The sequence below is a fragment of the Pantherophis guttatus genome, chromosome 5 (assembly GCF_059756535.1).
Source record: "Pantherophis guttatus breed Tessera chromosome 5, ASM5975653v1, whole genome shotgun sequence".
In the NCBI taxonomy this organism is placed as follows: domain Eukaryota; kingdom Metazoa; phylum Chordata; class Lepidosauria; order Squamata; family Colubridae; genus Pantherophis; species Pantherophis guttatus.
Window position 1 is genome coordinate 97,065,712 of NC_142067.1, and position 17,548 is coordinate 97,083,259.

General features: G+C 35.5%; 1 long non-coding RNA gene across 1 annotated transcript in view; it reads left to right on the forward strand.

Moving 5' to 3' along the window:
* The first annotated feature begins 239 nt into the window (after positions 1-239).
* The window catches only part of LOC117667268 (uncharacterized), a 41,323-nt gene continuing 24,014 nt past the window's right edge, over positions 240-17,548 (forward strand). Inside the window, exon 1 of the long non-coding RNA XR_004592000.3 lies at positions 240-325. This is a non-coding gene — a long non-coding RNA (uncharacterized LOC117667268). The remainder of the gene's footprint in view (positions 326-17,548) is intronic.

A 17,548-nucleotide genomic window follows, 5' to 3' on the forward strand; every position in this document is an offset into this window, starting at 1 on the left:
GGCACGTGTGCCATAGGTTCGCCATCACGGGTATAGGGTCTCCTGCTTGAGAGGGAGTTGGACTAGAAGACCTCCAAGGTCCCTTCCAACTTTGTTATTCTATTATTTGATTTTTCCCCCCCTAGACCAAGGCCCATTCACTACAAAATGAATCAAAGCAAAATGACAAACTCCCAGAGACCCAGCAAACACAACTATATCCTAACTATATCTTAATTATATTTCAGGAGTGATATTCATAATTGCCAGTTGACAGCTTCTAAGTGAATGGCAATGAAGTTGTGCGAGTTTATACTCACTTTGATTTCAGACCTGCTTGTTTGAGGTACCATTCTGAATAAAGAAGTGACTTCCTCACGTACTTTTTGGATGATCGATGCTTGTTTACATTCTCTTAATTTCCGCTTGTCACCCCAGATCAGTTAGGGTGGAATGTTCTATTCATTAACTGAATTGTGATAGATAGAAGCAACTAACTTCTGGTCAACCTCATGGAATCTTGCATACTGGAAATCATATTGTTCATTAATAATTTAATTTTTGGTATTAATCATTTATTAATTGATTTTCTATTATTTACAATTATTTTTAATATTATTCATCACTTATAAATTAATAACTAATCATCCAAAGTTTTCTGAGTCAGCTTTGCTAGAGACTGTTTCAGGTTAAAGTTGCCTAAGATTCTGTGTTTTATAGCCAGTCTCTTGTAATGTACATAATTGTTGCTTAGGAGAATATATATATTTAAAATTAAAAGTTGTAATTCAGTTTTGGATATCATAATGTTATGATAATTACTGATTATTCTTTATACTGTAAAAATATTTCCAGGACCCAGTCTACAATATAGGAATGGAAATTTCTACAATACAGGGTTTTTATGCACCAAGTGTGGAGTCTGTGAAACGAATAAAATGTAAATGATTATGCAAAGACTTTCACATGGGACCTTGTCATTTCCATGCTTTAAACAGCTTCCAAAGTTCACTGAAAGTTACAGAAAGTATCCAGTGACACTGAAGTGAATTTAATATGAAAACCAGAACTATATAAAGGCAGAAGCAATTTGTTCTATTTTTTATTAGAACATGAAGAAATGCATGCTTTTCTTCTTACAACAACTTCTTTTTTCTAAACTACCTAGCTTCAATATTTAGCAAAACAACATACAGTATCTACCATTTAAAGCCCATAGCCAGTGTTATTAAACACAAAATAAATGTTAATAAAACATATATCAGAATATTTCTGAAGAGTAATACTGAATCCATACAATCTCATAATGCTTTGTATAACATGGATGAGGAAGTTTTGATCCAATAATTATTTATCACATATTTCAAGGAAAATACTGCTTTTTTTTCCTATTGGTTATTTCATTACTTATTAGGTTTTTATCCTGCCTTTATTATTTTATAGGTAATTCAGGATGGCAAACATACTGAATATTCCTTTGTCCTCCCCCCCCCCACAACAACAGTCATGTGAGGTGGGTTGGGCCAAAGAAAGTGATTAGCGTAGTCAGCCACTCTGCTTTCATGCCTACACTGCATATGAAAATAGTATATATAGTATTGAAAATATGGATGTTCAAGAACAAACATAACCTGCACCAAGCTGTATAATTACATATATTAGCTACTTCTGGAAAATGAACTAAGATCATTAATGAAATATAAATGAGAGTTAACACTGTTTATTGAACTGGAGCCCTCATCGAGTCACAACTATAATATATGTACAATTGTATTATTTTTACAATCCAGAAACTGAATTGTTGGTTTAATTTATTTTAATAAATATATTTAATTATATGAGTGCAAGACATCAACCAAAGTAAGATACTTTGTATCTAAAAACTACCATTAAATTAAGAAAAATAAACCCTCAAACATTATAATTTGCCTTATAAAATGTACATGTACTATATTAAAAGTTGGCTAGGTCAATATCCAGGAAATTATTTGAATGTATAAATATCAAGTATAACAGCCTACATTTTTTAAAAAAAGTAAAATCTTCTCTTCGTTCATAATATTTTTGGTGGCAGTTGTTTTTGCTTTGCCTTTAATAATAAGCAAAGAAGGCTTTTATATTACACCATTCCATTCCTCAATGCTGCCACATTTTTACTTATTTATGTATGTTCCTTATAGCCTACATGTTATTGATGAGTAAATGTTTCCTGAAAGAAAGTCCCTATTGAAAAACAGAATTAAATTCTGTACAGCCACATGAATTGCATTCTGAGCTACTTAAAGTTCTTCTTGATGGTCTGGAGAAATCACAGAAAATTAGTGAAGTCTGAAGGGCAAAAATAATCCATAAATTGTAAAAGAAGGAATCAAAGAACTGGGATGTGTTTAAAGAAGAGAATGATTGAGGATCTCCTAGAAGGCAAGAATGAATAAGAAGGAACTAACAATTATTATTTTTTTTTATCCTAGACTTGTGAAAACTGATCTGACAGCATTATTCATTATATAGGAAAAAAATAAAGAACTATTATCTTTTATTTCTTTGTGCAGGTCATAGAATAAAGATTTTAAGTTCTAGGAAAGCCAATTGAATTCAAGGGATAATAACGATTAGAGCAATTTAACAACAGAACTAATTATCCAGAAACATGGTAAATCCTCTTTGCCTAGAAATGTTCATGTTTCTGTTAGATAACCATCTGTTATGAATGCTAGAATTTCAATATCTGTGTTTAGCGGCAAGGTTGATGGCTTCAATATCCACCTCCAATTTTGTCATTCTCCTACGATTCTTTTATCTGATACTTTGGGATCAAGGGATGGTTGAGGGAGGTGAAACAACTATTTCACCTTGAAGTCATTCTTGATCTAAAGCAAGTCAAATGCATCCCTTAGCTTCATGGCATACTTGTCCCATAGTTTTGAATACCATGGCTTGGTATGTATCTCTGCTGTTGAGAAAAAATGACTGGTCCAAGGTCAGCCAGGTGGCTTTATGTCTAAGGTGGGATTAGAAGTCACAGTCTCCTGGTTTCTAGTCTGATGCCTTAACTTCTACACCAGATAGACTCCCACTCCCTCTCCTTCTCTCCTTGCCTTCTCTTCATCCCTCTCATTTATTTATATGCAGTCACATATATTTCTTCAAAGTGCAGTTAAACAATGTTTATGCGGCAACTTTATGAACATGTGAAAAAACTGAAAACAACTAATATGCTTATCCAATATTTATCCTGCACTATCAAATGGTTGCTTGAAAAGAAATTGCTAATGGGACCAGCCTGAGTCTTTTATTGGAAGGCATTTCATAATCCAGGATTATTACTGAGCCCTCTGGGTGATCTTCCATCTTCCTCTGAATTGGTAAAGGGAATGACTGAAGGATTTGGAAGTTTTACCTGTGCTTGTTGGAAAAAATCGCATGAAGCAAAAGTGAATCAACACAAAAGACTGAATATCCCCCGTATAAAATACAATACATTGAGTTCTGATCATAAGTTTTATTTCCTGGTTTAATAAAACAGGTTCTTCTCAGATCATCAGTCAATATTTGCTTTTTGTGCTAATTGTGATAGAGGGGTCAGTTGTTTAAAGGAAGATGAACATAGTAATGTAAACATTAATTTCCATGCTATTTCTCAGCTGCACAACTGATTTGTTTAAAATCTTAAGAAAGCGAGAATAGAAGTGAACACTGAGCTTCCTTACCAATGAATTATCCTCTAATTTGTACGATTCAGTTTCAGTACTCAGACAAGGCCAGATCCCATTATTTCTATGTAGACAGCATGTATTTTCTAGGGAAAATACATGCTGTCTACATATCTGACAAAATTTGGCTCTGGCCCACGAAAATGTTAGCCATGGTAACTATATTATAATAACTGCAATAACTAGCATAATATTTTTGTTCTGCTATCTTTATTTTATAGATGTGTAGGATTCAACTCCCAGAAATCTTCAGCCAGCATGGACATGGCTGATAATACTGGGAGTTGGGTCATATAATTTAGAGGGTGCTAAAATTGGAGAAGACTGATTTATCTCTTGAATTATTGTCCAAAATCAGTGTTTCTCAGTCTTGGCAACTTTCAGATATGGGGACTTTTAACTCCCCAGGTGGCTCAGTGGCTAAGACACTGAGCTTGTCAATCAGAAAGATTGGCAATTCGGTGGTTTGAATCCCTAGTACAGGTCTCCTGCGTGAGCAGGGGGTTGGACAGATGACCTCCAAGGTCCCTTCCAACTCTGTTACAGTTACTGTGTTTGTTTCCATCTACAAATGCCGTGTTTTCATGATCTCTTACATCTCTTTAAAACCAAGAGCTGATTTTACTTCACATCTACATCTATCAATCTACTTATATAATCTAGAGATTGCCTGATTCCAAATGACTAGATAGATTACATTTTAAAAGCAAGAAGCACTTAATATAGAGAAAATATTGTGCATGTTGAGAGAGAAAACAGTATGTAGCAAGGAAAGAAAGGTGTACAGGACTCAGTAACCACCATACTTCATGGAATGGAAGAATAGCCATATTCTCAAGGACTTTAAAAGATAATCACGGTGGGAACCATATGAATTTCTGAGGGATTCTGTTCCAGAAGGCAAGTGCTGCAATAGTGAAAGCATATTTCCCTGGTGGTGATATGATTTAATTGAGTGGACTTGGACAACATTCACTCTTCCAAGTATATTTGATAGATAGGAACAATCATAGAAAATTGTTTCCTCAGATAACTAGGTCCTGTGCCATGAAGGATTTTATATAAGACAATTTAGCACATTGAATTGTACTTGGAAGTTCACTAGCTCATGAAACACATATGGGTGTAGAGTGCAGCATACCCATTGCTGCCCATACCACTGGACCATGTATAGCTTCTGAGCAGTGTTCAAGATTAGCCCTAATGCAATCGTCCAGTTGTGAGCTGATTAGGGCATGATTGACTGATATACATTTGCCCAGATTTCTTTAATCCCATTGAAAGCTAGATGCTTCACTTGTATTAAGCACTAGTTCATTTAATCTTACGTTACATTTATTTATTTATTTTATTTATTTTATTGTTTATATTTATATACCGCCCTTCTCCCGAAGGACTCGGGGCAGTGAACAGCCAACAGATAAAACACAAGAAACACAAAATTTAAAAACAGTATTAAAATCTGATTAAATTAATTTGACCCACAATTAAAAGCACCCCTGTATTAAAACCCATAATTAAACAGTTTAAAAATTAAAACAATTTAAAAGAGTTAGGCCAGCTGGGCTTGTTGGAATAAAAATGTCTTTAGGGCACGGCGAAAGGTGCGTAGATCCGGGATCTGCTGTATCTCCAGGGGCAGCTCATTCCAGAGGGTAGGTACCCGCACAGAGAAGGCTCTCCCCCTGGGGGCCACCAGTTGGCATTGTTTGACTGACGGCACCCTGAGGAGCCTCTCTCTGTGGGAGCGTACTGGTCGGTGGGAGGCTATCGGTTGCAGAAGGCAGTCTCGTAAATACCCGGGACATAAAGGTGGAAGGGTTGTGCCCTGTCATTGTTGTATTTTCATTGCTCTGTCCTGTCCTTTTGGTATTGCATGTCATACGTGTTTTATGCCATTTGGGGTCCCGATGATATCTAACTGCAAAAACTGGGGAGTGCCACAGGTAAAAAAGTTACATTAAACAGTTATATTTGATATTTATTTAAGTTAGAAAAGCAGATAAATAAATTTGTTATGTGAAACCCAAAGAAATAAGGTCACCTTAGACATTGACACTGTGAAGTTTCCGAAAGATGCCCTGCTCATGGCAACTTGAAAACTTTGCAAGTTGACAGACACCTTGACTGAAGCTGTTCAAAGTTAATTTATATAATTAAATAAATTACTAAATTGTCATAGAATTCCAGATTATGGCTATATTAACAATAGCCAAAGTATTAGCTGTGATTAATGTTGCATAATATATAATGAATTGATAATGATTGACCACTTATTGCTAAACAAGTGACCCTTGTAAGTAGGAAATCATTCTTTGTTTTGCGTTTTAATCAAGATGAATTATTTTGTTATTCAGGTAGATATAGTACTACTTCCAGAAAAACTCAACCTTAATTTAATGTAATGATACTCAAATTATTTTCAGAAGACAAGTTCACTAATACTTATATCTAGTGTAAAAAATCAGGGAGCTAAGCTTGGATCTGGATAATGAAGAGAACAAATAAGAGAACAAAATTTAAGTTTTCATTGGATTCTTATTTATATTATCCTTATTACTGTACTACTACTATTAGTCTTTGCCTTACAGTATTTTAGATTCATTTTTTTTTCAAATGAAAGGTTCTTTCTATTATGGATGGGATCAACAGTCCACAGAAATCTGAAGAAGTAATTTTCCCAGATTTTCCTTCATCTGATACGAACAGCATTAAAGGATAAGACACTGTGGAACAATTTGAGATACAGGAGAAAATCAAACTAAGTTTATTTTTTTTCTGCTGAGGCGGAAGTTGCAATCTCATTCACTTCATTAGTAATTACATGAGGGCAGGTAAATATCTCTTCATGCATGAAATAACTCAGTTTAATGGTGCATCTAGAACTGCATTTTAGGGCAGAAATCAAGTGCTTCACAGTCAAGAAAGAGGAAGCAAATGGCCACTTTAGGAATAATTGGTGATTATGGGATCAATAAACATCAGTACCTGGCTGACATAGGCAGTTGGGACCACCAAAATTCTGACTATTTGCCATAGCATCTTTTTTTTTCTTTTTTCTTTTTCTTTTTTAAATATGTTAACTATAGGAAGATTGGCTGGGTGCACAACAGTTGATTTCAACCAATGCATTAACACATTAACACAAGTTAGCAAGTCCAAGTAACACAAGTACCAAGTAACCTTCCAAAACTGACAGTGGACTTGAACCTTGGATCTCTCAATGCTAGTCTGCCTCTTTAACCACTACATCACCATGAACTCTTGTTTTTGAACTATCTTTGGGGGCTTTTTTTTGCAAAATATGGAAAGCCTTCAGATAGGAGGATATTGAAATAGGACCCATAAGATTCTGATATGATGTGAATTAGAAATATCCATTTTTATGTCCTTTATGTTCACAACATGCTAAGAAAATGACTTCCACCCCAAAACTACACTAAATCTCAAAGTTTAGCCCCATTTAATGTATTGTACAAATCCCAATAAGTCAGTTATAATTTTCATTTAGATAGATAGCTTCAATTTTCATTAATGATTGACTATCTTTTCCACAGTTATACCCAAGATAAAAAGAGATAAAGTTTTGATAACACATTTATGACTATCATTTTGATATCTCCAACTATTCCTTCATTCCCCTGAAAATCTGGCAGTAAAAATGTAGATCCATTTATTTTGATAAGTACATCGAAACACTCTCATTATAAAATAAGGGCTGCTTGGTATTTGGTTCTCAAATAGCAAGCTTGTATTCAGTTCCTTGGCCTTCCAGTTTTCCCTTTTAAGTCTTGCTCCTGAGATATGGGTAAATCTATTGTATTCGATGTGGTTTTTAATATATTTAGGGTTAAGACTCAGCTTCTGCCTTCTCCTCAAATTCTTGGGAAAATCACCAAAAGTTATTTCATGAATCAAATGCATATGGTTGTGATGCTCTTGGCCATGGCCCTTTCACAATAAATCCTGGGGGTGTCTCAAATAGGGCATAATTCACTGCCTGTTGCCTTCCTACAATAGTTGTTTATTTCCAAGGGTTTTTTTTCTCCTCACAGACTCCATCTACACATCTTCCATCTGGAAGCTGAGGAGTAGCAGCAATAATGAGTGAATCCTCTGTTTTCAACATGTAGAAAGATCTCTTTGTATTCTTCAGGAATGTTTTTTTTTTTTTTTAATCCAAATGAATTCTTTAGGAAATAAACTTTGCCACTTTTGGAAAGAAAAATGTCCCTTTCTGTATCACTTGAGCAAAAGAGGGTTTCTGCATCAATGGAACTAATAGTGACCTGGCAGGGACAGTAGAATAATTTGGAATGCAGATCTCTGTGATCTCTTTCTTTAAAGGATGATCCCTAGAAACTTTAAAAATGTTAAATTCTCCATTCAGAATCACAAGTGACACTAAGGGGCAAAACTCCTGCATTTTTCCCCCAAAAGGTCAGCAAATACTGCCTCTTTGTACTATACTTCTTTTTTCTGGAAATAGAGCCTGATGAATAATAATAATAATAATAATATCCTATAGATATTTTGAAAAATACTTAATTATTTGGTCAATTTCAGAAAACAAGTGAATTTTGCCAAAGGTGCTAAGGAGGTGGTGAATGTGTGTACATGTGTATGCATGTATGTGTCCAGGTATGTGTGTATGTGTGTTCAGCCAGCCAGCCATTCTTCAACAAAACCTTGAAGTCTGAGGGTTTCCTATTTATTGTTCAGCCATGGTTAAGGCTATTCATTAGGAAAAATAATTCTATTATCTTGCCAGAAAGGTGCTTTCTACTGTCCTAGATATTTATTAATGATTCCCAGATACTATTTTCCACTTCTGTGCACTGCAGTATTTTAATTTAATGATATAAATTAGGAACCATCCCGTGTTCGATTTGTACTTTTGGTTCTCATTGATATCAATAGTCGGTGAGGCTTATCTATAGATGAAATTGAAGACCATTGTTACAGTAATAGTGATACCCAGGGTAATATCTACTGTATCTTATTTCCAAAGAAAAAAAAGCAAAAGGATTTTTAAAGTATTTTTTTTATCCTGTCTTTAGTATTTTCAACTCAATAGCTCATGGTGGTAAACATACTGTGCCTAATACTCCTTACGCCTCATATTTCCCCCACAACAACTCTGTGAGGTGAGTTGGGTTGACAGAGAGTGACCAGCCAGTCATCCAACCAGCTTTTATGGCTAAAGTGGTGTCAAGAACCAGAAAAATCAGATGATCCAGATAGTTCAAATCAGTATAAAGATTTATTGTAAGCTTGAGCTCTCTATGAGAATCTGAACTACTATCAGCCAAAAGAAATTACCAGGAGATAACAGCAGAAGGAATTCAAGGTGGGCTGGACTCTTGTTGGCATGAAGAGTCTTATGATTGATGTCACATTTGAGTGCTCCTTTAGGCTCAGCCTGGTAATCTCCTACAAGTGGGGTTAGAATTTACAGTCTATGGTAAATTCCTTAACCACTATACATCAGAACAAGTCTAGGTGATTCCTATTAAATAGAAAGCAACTCAGTCCATATACTTGGTTACTTCAGCTATCATGAAAGTGAATGAGGACATCTTAGGGAGACAAACAAATTATCTTCATTTTTCTAAATTTTTGTATAACTATGGCAATGGTTTACATGAGGAGCAGCATATTCATTGTCTATATGAAGAATTTTAATGAAGATTTAGAAAGACAGATCTTTAATACTGATGGACAGACCAGAGATATATATTCTTTTAACCATTTGATTTTTAACAAATTTAAATTTGTTCGTATTTAGTTGATGGTAAGTTCTGATGTTGGCAATGTTGAATCATTCTGTAATTTAACCATTGACTAAATGTATTTTCAACATTCATTTTCATGTACATCTAAAGAATCTGACTTAATTTTCTTAATTTTGTTTTGTTTTTCTTAATTTAAATTATCTTCCTTTTCTTTAAGGATGTAGTGTTATTTATTTATTGCTTTTATATTTCTTTATTTTTGAACAAGGTTAAGTTGAATTAAATGCTTTAAAGATTTTAATTGTTTTAGGAGATCAAAGGTCAGGTCTTAGTTCAAAGCACTGGAATCTAGTGGGGTAATTTTGGCACACAGAACTGTGAGTAAAGAAAAAAAAAAGCCAGAGAGAGAGGGGGGGGAGTCGAGGGAGAGGGAGGGAAAGGGACAGAAATACAGTTAGATTGAACATAGTAAGGATATTTTCAAAGCAATTCTACAGATCTGATTTCAGAATAAGTAGAAGTAGAACTCAAGTTCATTAACGTACTATTAGAACTGCAATTCAATTTGAAGGAGGGAGGGAAGGAAGGAAGGAAGGAAGGAAGGAAGGAAGGAAGGAAGGAAGGAAGGAAGGAAGGAAGGGAGGGAGGGAGGGAGGGAGGGAGGGAGTACGTAAGTAAGTATTTTGCAGTTACAGAAAGACAAAAATAGTATCCATTATTCCAATATTTAAAAGTCTAATGGACTGAAAACTATTGGAATATAATATAATATACAACTAAAGTTGTAAATGAAAAAAAGAATATTACAAAAAAATAAAGAATTGTTTGTAAAATGGAAGAATTAAAGAAAGCCAAGCATTTGAAATGATTTCTTTCAGTGAGGGAAATGAAAAAGAGACCAAAGATTTATTTTTTAAAGTTAAAATTAATCTTGAAAAGACTGCAATGACTTGAAGACACAATAACTTCAGGATTGTTTTGCTTCAGTCCTGGGTAAGACTGCACAACAATTCCATTTATCAAGGACAAAATCTGCTCTTATGTAGGAGATAAAAGTATGAAGAGATCTTTTGCTCTGCAAAGAAAATGCATATACATATATTCATTTTTTTTGCAGTCTGATCCGAAACATTGTATATAGACTTGAATATCATAGCTTCTTTTTTTGAAAACCCCTTATAATGTTATTTTTTTCTCAGAACATGGAGAAGGAGAAAAATATTAACATACATTCATATCTGAAAGGGTTTTTTTGGATCAATATGCACATTTTGAAGTACAAATTGGAGCACAATTGTTGGTGTCCTCCAAGGTACATTTATAACCTGAGTGCAAGATATTCATGTGGAGCCATAAATATTAATTTGAGCCTCACACCAAGGATATCTGCTAATGGGAAATCAGTTGCTCTAATACAGATTTATGACTTGCTTTGTGTACAGCTGTACTAATTTAATTACTCATAGTATAAGCAGAAAGACATATAATAATTTAAAATAATCCACACACTTTGCAAATGTCTTCTTCCATATCACCAATAATCATATCTTAGCTAACAGAACTCTGGATGCAATCTCATTGTGTCCTGTTTAAAATGTATTTTCTTTCAAAGTAGTTTTTTTCTTTCTTTCTTTTAAATAAAGTTCTTCAGCCAACACCGTTATGTCCTCAAGATCATGTTAGTTGCAAGAAAAATAGTGGTATATCATAGTTCCATTCACCCACCCAGGTCAAATTTCCCTTGATATAGGGAAAGAGGAGAAATTAAAATAGGAAAAAAAAGTGAGACCATATCCATTCAGTTCTAGACATGTGGGAGGTCAATTTGTAAACCATCCAGAAGTAGCTGAGAAAGAACTAGAAGATACCACTTTAAAGAGATAGAAGATAGAAGTCTTGAAGCTGCTTCTCTTGCCTTTTTATGGAGTCACCTTATTTATTATTTATTTATTTGTCAACAAGTATAAGGAAACAAGTAACAGTATAGACATAGGCATGGACACATGAAAAAAATTGGCACCAATAAAAGTATATAAATAGGCAAAACATAGCCATAAACACATAGAATTATTACATATAAATGGGAACAGTAGGACAGGGATGGTAGGCACACTGGTGCCCTTATGCATGCCCCCTTAGGGACCTCTTAAGAAACATGAAAGATCCACGGTAGACAGTTTAAGGTAAAAGGTATGGGCATTAGAGAGACTAACAACAGGATCAGGTAGAGTGTTCCAGACATTTACTACTCTATTGCAGAAGTCATATTTCCTACAATCAAGATTAGAGTGAATTACATTGAGTTTGAATCTATTGATAGCCCTTGTGTTATTTTGGTTGAAATTAAAGTACTCATTTACAGGTAGGACTTTTTGGTAAATAATCTTATGAACTAAGTATGGGTCGGAATGTAGATGGCGTAGTTCGAGGCTATCCAGACCTAAAATTTCAAGCCTGATGGTATATGGAATTGTATATCAAGCAGAAGATTTGAGTACTCTTCTAGTAAAATATCTTTGGACTCTCTCTAATGTATTGATGTCTGAAATACAGTGAGGGTTCTAGGCAGGTGAGCAGTATTCAAGTATAGGTCTGGAAAAGTTTTTATATTCCCTAGTTTGAAGTATAGCGTTACCAGATAGACAAGTCTTAATGCCTTTTTTGCAATGATGTTACAGCGAGCTCTGGGACTTAGCTCTTTTGAAATGAATACTCCTAGGTCCTTGACAGAGTGTGGGTCAACTTTTAGATCATTTCCAGCCAGCAAATGTTTGATGTTCTTATTTCTATTGTCAATGTGCAGGACTGAGCATTTGTCAGCAGAGATTTGGAGTTGCCAATTGTTTGACCATTCAGATACATAGTCTGGGTTATTTTGAAGGGTAGTAGAGTTGTCTGTGGTGTTGAATAGTTCAACATCATTGGCAGAGGACACAGCTGCTTATAATTTGATCACAAGGTTGTTGATATAAAGCAGAGTGAGTGTTGGACCTAGAACGCTGCCTTGGGGAACACCGCTATTAACGGGTGCAGGATTTGATAGGGCTCTGCCCAGTGGTGAAACCTAAAATTTGTTACTACCGGTTCTGTGGGTGTGGCTTGGTGGTGGGGGGTAATGTGACTGGGTGGGCGTGGCCAATTTTTTTTTACTTTTAAAACCATTTTTTACATGTAAAACCATGTAAAAAAATGCTTTCAAAAGGCTCTGACAATCCCAGCTGAGTTGCCTGATCATCAGAGGGTTTTTAAAAAACCCTCTGCCGATCAGGCAACTCAGCTGGGATTGTCAGAGCTTGGATCGTCAGAGCCATTTAAAAGAAAAAGTTTTTTTCTTTTAAATGGCTCTGACGATCCAAGCTGAGTTGCCTGATTAGCAGGCAACTCAGCTGAGATCGTCAGAGCTTGGATCCTCAGAGCCATTTAAAAGAAAAAGTTTTTTTTCTTTTAAATGGCTCTGATGATCCAAGCTGAGTTGCCTGATTAGCAGGCAACTCAGCTGAGATCATCAGAGCTTGGATCCTCAGAGCCATTTAAAAGAAAAAAAGTTTTTTTCTTTTAAATGGCTCTGATGATCCAAGCTGAGTTGCCTGATCGGCAGACAACTCAGCTGGGATCGTCAGAGCTTGGATCGTCAGAGCTTGGATCGTCAGAGCCATTTCAAAGAAAAAAAGCCTCTGATGATCATGTGGCTCAGCTGGGCATGGGGGTGGGTGGGGACAGGGATTTTTGCTACTGGTTCTCCAAACAGCCCGCCGCCATCGCTACCTACTTGCCCGAGCCGGTCCGAACCGGGAGCATTTCACCTCTGGCACTGCCTATTTTGACCACTTGTTGCCTGTTTGACAGGAACATAGCTATCCAATTATGTAGGGGTCCAGAAATGCCATAAGATTTTAGTTATAGAAGTAGTTTGTCGTGCACTACTGAATCAAAGGCTTTACAGAAGTCTATGTAAATTGCGTCTATTGCTTTGCCCAAGTCGAGTTGAGAGGTCCAGATGTTTTTGCAGACCTTCAAACAGTCAAGATGCTCAAACTGTGTTTAACACATCTGCAAGCTTCCTAGCTGGTGATATTAGGGTGCATGGGTTTTAACATTTGGTTTAGACAATCTTCACATTTTGAAAATAAGAGATTTGGTTTATATCAGAGGCTGTCTAATTTGAAATCAACACAAAGATTTATGTTTCCCATTTTCTAACAAGGGTAAGCTTTTTTTTCTATCAACAGTACAAAATGATATATTTTTTCTGGAACAGCATGAAATGCAAATTTTAAAAACAGTAAAGAATGAAGTATTTGGAATTTTTTAAAAAGAATTTTTAATCAGTTATGGAAGGATGATGTCTATTTAGTACTAGCAGACTAAATTCAAAGTTTTTTGAACTATATTCCTTTAAATTCATTTTATTTTCAAAATACTAGATTCCTATAACATTTCACAAAATTAGACAATATTCTAATATAATATACAATAGACAATATTGTCTGAATAGACAATATTCAGGTATAGCTAATTTCTCTGGGTAAATCCTACTAAATCTTTGAGAACATGCAGTGAATGTTTCTTTTTAATAACCAGAGAATGGTTTTAAAAGATAACAAATTGTAATAGTTAAAAATATTAATTTTCTCTATATTGCAATTTCACTGAAGCATTAGAAGGCATATCTAGGTTTTCTACTCTCTTTCAAACAACTCTCTTAGTTTTTCCATATTGTGCCCCAACAGCTTTGATTGTCTGTTCAGATGGTCAGTCTGATTTCCCTATTTGGCATCAGAAAAATACAGAGACAATGTTGAACTATATCTCAGTCCATAAGTGCATTTTATGGAGATACTCCTCTACACACATCCATTTCATTCCATTTTGGCATCCTATGGAAAATTGGGAATAATGTGCCCACTTTTTTGTTTTGCAAATACTCTACCTTTCTCCAGCAATAAGAGGTATGCTTCTCCCTTAGTTTTGCATTGTTTCATGAGATCTCTGCTCCATTTAAACAGTCTACTTTGACATATTACTCACCTGTCATAGGTAATACTCACAACTGATGTTGATGAGTGTGCATTTCACATTTAAACTGCTCCTGGAGATCAATGTGCAAGATCCAAACATGCAAATATTATGGAAAACAAGAAACATCTGAACAAAATCTTGGGACTGTTAACAGGTATAAAAAAACACTATCCTTGCTTTTATCTGTATCCTTCAGCACCATCTGTGGCTTTCAATCAGGGGTGGGTTCTAAAATTTTTTACTGCCGGTTCAGTGGGCATGGCTTATTTTGTGGGCGTGGTTTGATGGTCATGTGACAATTCTTTAGGATTTAGCAGAGGTACTGGTCTACCAGGCTTTTATCTGCTTGCAGAGCTGTACCGATCTACCCATTTATTTTTGCAGGCACTGGTCTACCCATTTATTTTTGCAGGCACTGATCTACTCATGTATTTTTGCAGGCACTGATCTACTCATGTATTTTTGCAGGCACTAGTCTACTCATTTGTTTTCTTTTAACACTGATCAGCTGTAGGGGGGCCCTTTGAAGCCCCACGGCAAGAGTTTAAACAGTTTTTTTCCCTGTAGCCATCAGCTGGGACTCAGGAGGCAGCAATAGATTGGGGGTGGGGGCAAATAAAAGGTAAGGATAACGTGGAGGTGGGGGGCGCAGGGGGGGTGGGGGGGCAGGGGGGCAGAACCGGTTCAGTGACGTCATATCGTCACTGCTACCGGCTCGGGAGAACCGGGCCGAAACGGGAGGAACCCACCACTGCTTTCAATGCTTCCTGCAGTGCCCTCTTTCTAAGAAGACCGAAAGGCAATAAAATGGGCAAAAACCCTGCTTATCATGAATGACCTTCATGGTCCATGGAGTAGTTGTCAACTGTACACTCTTGCAAAAGTTCAGTTACTGAGGAGATATTAATTCAAGCCTAGTGGAAGCCCACAATTACTGTCAATGCATAACCAGAAAGGTAGTATAATTTTGTGTACAAATTTCCATTCACATTTCCAAATGTCCATTTACATATTTAATTACTTAACTTAAGAATTCAGTAGTAGTAAATGCATACTAATAAGATAGGCAATCACATACATATTTTAGATATTTAACCACACATGCCCAAGTTTAATTCAGATTTAATATATATGCATGTCTATCTATAAACCTATAAAGATATAAACAAAATATAAACAAAAACACCCTGGTTCTTTAGTTGCATACTAATTGCATAAATTGTTGTTTTGATTAACAGTGTACTTATAAGGCAAGTGGTGACTGTGCTATTTCCTTGTTTGCAGTGTGTACATTTTTTTAATTTTGTTTTGGATGGCAGATAGTGACTCTCTCATTCTATTTTTAGATATATGCTGCCATTATTTTTATCTTTGTTGACCTAGTTGAGTATTTTAGATGAGATATAGTTTCATTGATTTCTTCAAATCTATGGGACTGGTTAATTTTAGTTAACTAATGACTAGAGTTAAAATGGTGTCTTATGTGTATCCTAACATATTTCAGTGGTCTTAGATTTCTAATTGTCTTCAGGACTATTCATCTTCATCTTGATAGTTAAATCCCATTTTGTTTTCTTTTTTAAATATGTTTGTATTAAAGTTTTACAAAATCCATAAAAACTAACCCAAACTAATAAAGACAGACAGACAGACAGACAAACAAACAAACAGATTTAACAGATGGACAGAGGGAGGGAGGGAGGGAGGGAAGGAGTGAGTGGGGAGGGAAGGAGAAAGGAAGGAAGGAAGGAAGGAAGGAAGGAAGGAAGGAAGGAAGGAAGGAAGGACTACAGAAAGAAAAAAATTTAAAAGAATAGAAAGTAGAAGCTTGCTTTACAACAAATAAAAGTATATTTACAAAAAAACCCTTACTCTATGATTACAAAAAAAACCCTATTCTTTCTATTATTGATATTTTTTTCCCCAAATCATCCAACCCACAAATCCTAAGCATTTTTTTTTCTATTCCATGCAAAAAGCCTATAAGGACTTTCTGGTTGATCATAAACTATATATTTTTTCTTTTAATCACAGATTAATTTAGCTATCTCTGCCATTTCCATCATTCCTTAGTTATTGATAGTGTTGAGTCTTTCCATTTTGGAGCATATAATGGCCTTGCTGCAGTTATTATATGTAAAATCAAAGTTCAGTGACTATTTTCTGGCTGCTTATTCATTAGTCCAAAAAAGAAAACTCTCTGGTTTCAGTTGTACTTTAAACTTTAAGACTTTCTGAATTAATGCATGTATCCAAAATGTTTTGGCTTTTTACATGTCCACCAAACATGGTAAAAAGTCCCTTCATGTTGTTCACATTTCCAGCAAAGATTTGAAATACCTTTATAGACATTCACAAGAGCATCCTTCCATTATTAAACCTCATGATTTCATTTTAAAATCCCCTTGAAAATATTCTTCTACATTTTGTATGTTCTGTAGGTTAAGCATTTATGTTTATTTAGCATTTGTTGTCTATAAAATATTTATTGTGTTGAAAGCCATAAAGGTGTTTTTGGGTGAAATCTGAGTTTATATTTACCATATTTTTCGGAGTATAAGATGCTCCAGACTATAAGACACACCTAGCTTTTTGGGGAGGAAAACAAGAAAAAAAACCTGTCTCTGCCTCCCAGCATGCATCTGGCCCATTTGGCGCCATGGCCACTTGTTCGCTGCTGCCCATTCGGCGCTGTCGTGGCCCATTCACCATGGTAGTCATTGAAGTTACAATGGCACTGAAAAAAGTGACTTAGGACTGTTTTTCACACCAAGGATCGTTGTGGCATACCCATGGTCACATGATCAAAATTCAGAAGCTTGGCAATTGATTCACATTTAGGACAATTGCAGGTCTTCATGTGATCACCTTTTTCAACCTTCTGAAAAGCAAAATCAATGGAGAAGCCAGATTCATTTAACAACCATGTAATTAACTTTAACAATTGCAATGATTCATTTAACAACTGTGGCAAGAATTGTCATTGAAAACTCACTTAACAAATGTCTCCCTTAGCAACAGAAATGTTGGGCTCAGTTGCGGTTGTAAATTGAAGACTGCCTACTGTATTTATGGTGTCTATGAGGTGTACATCGATTTCAC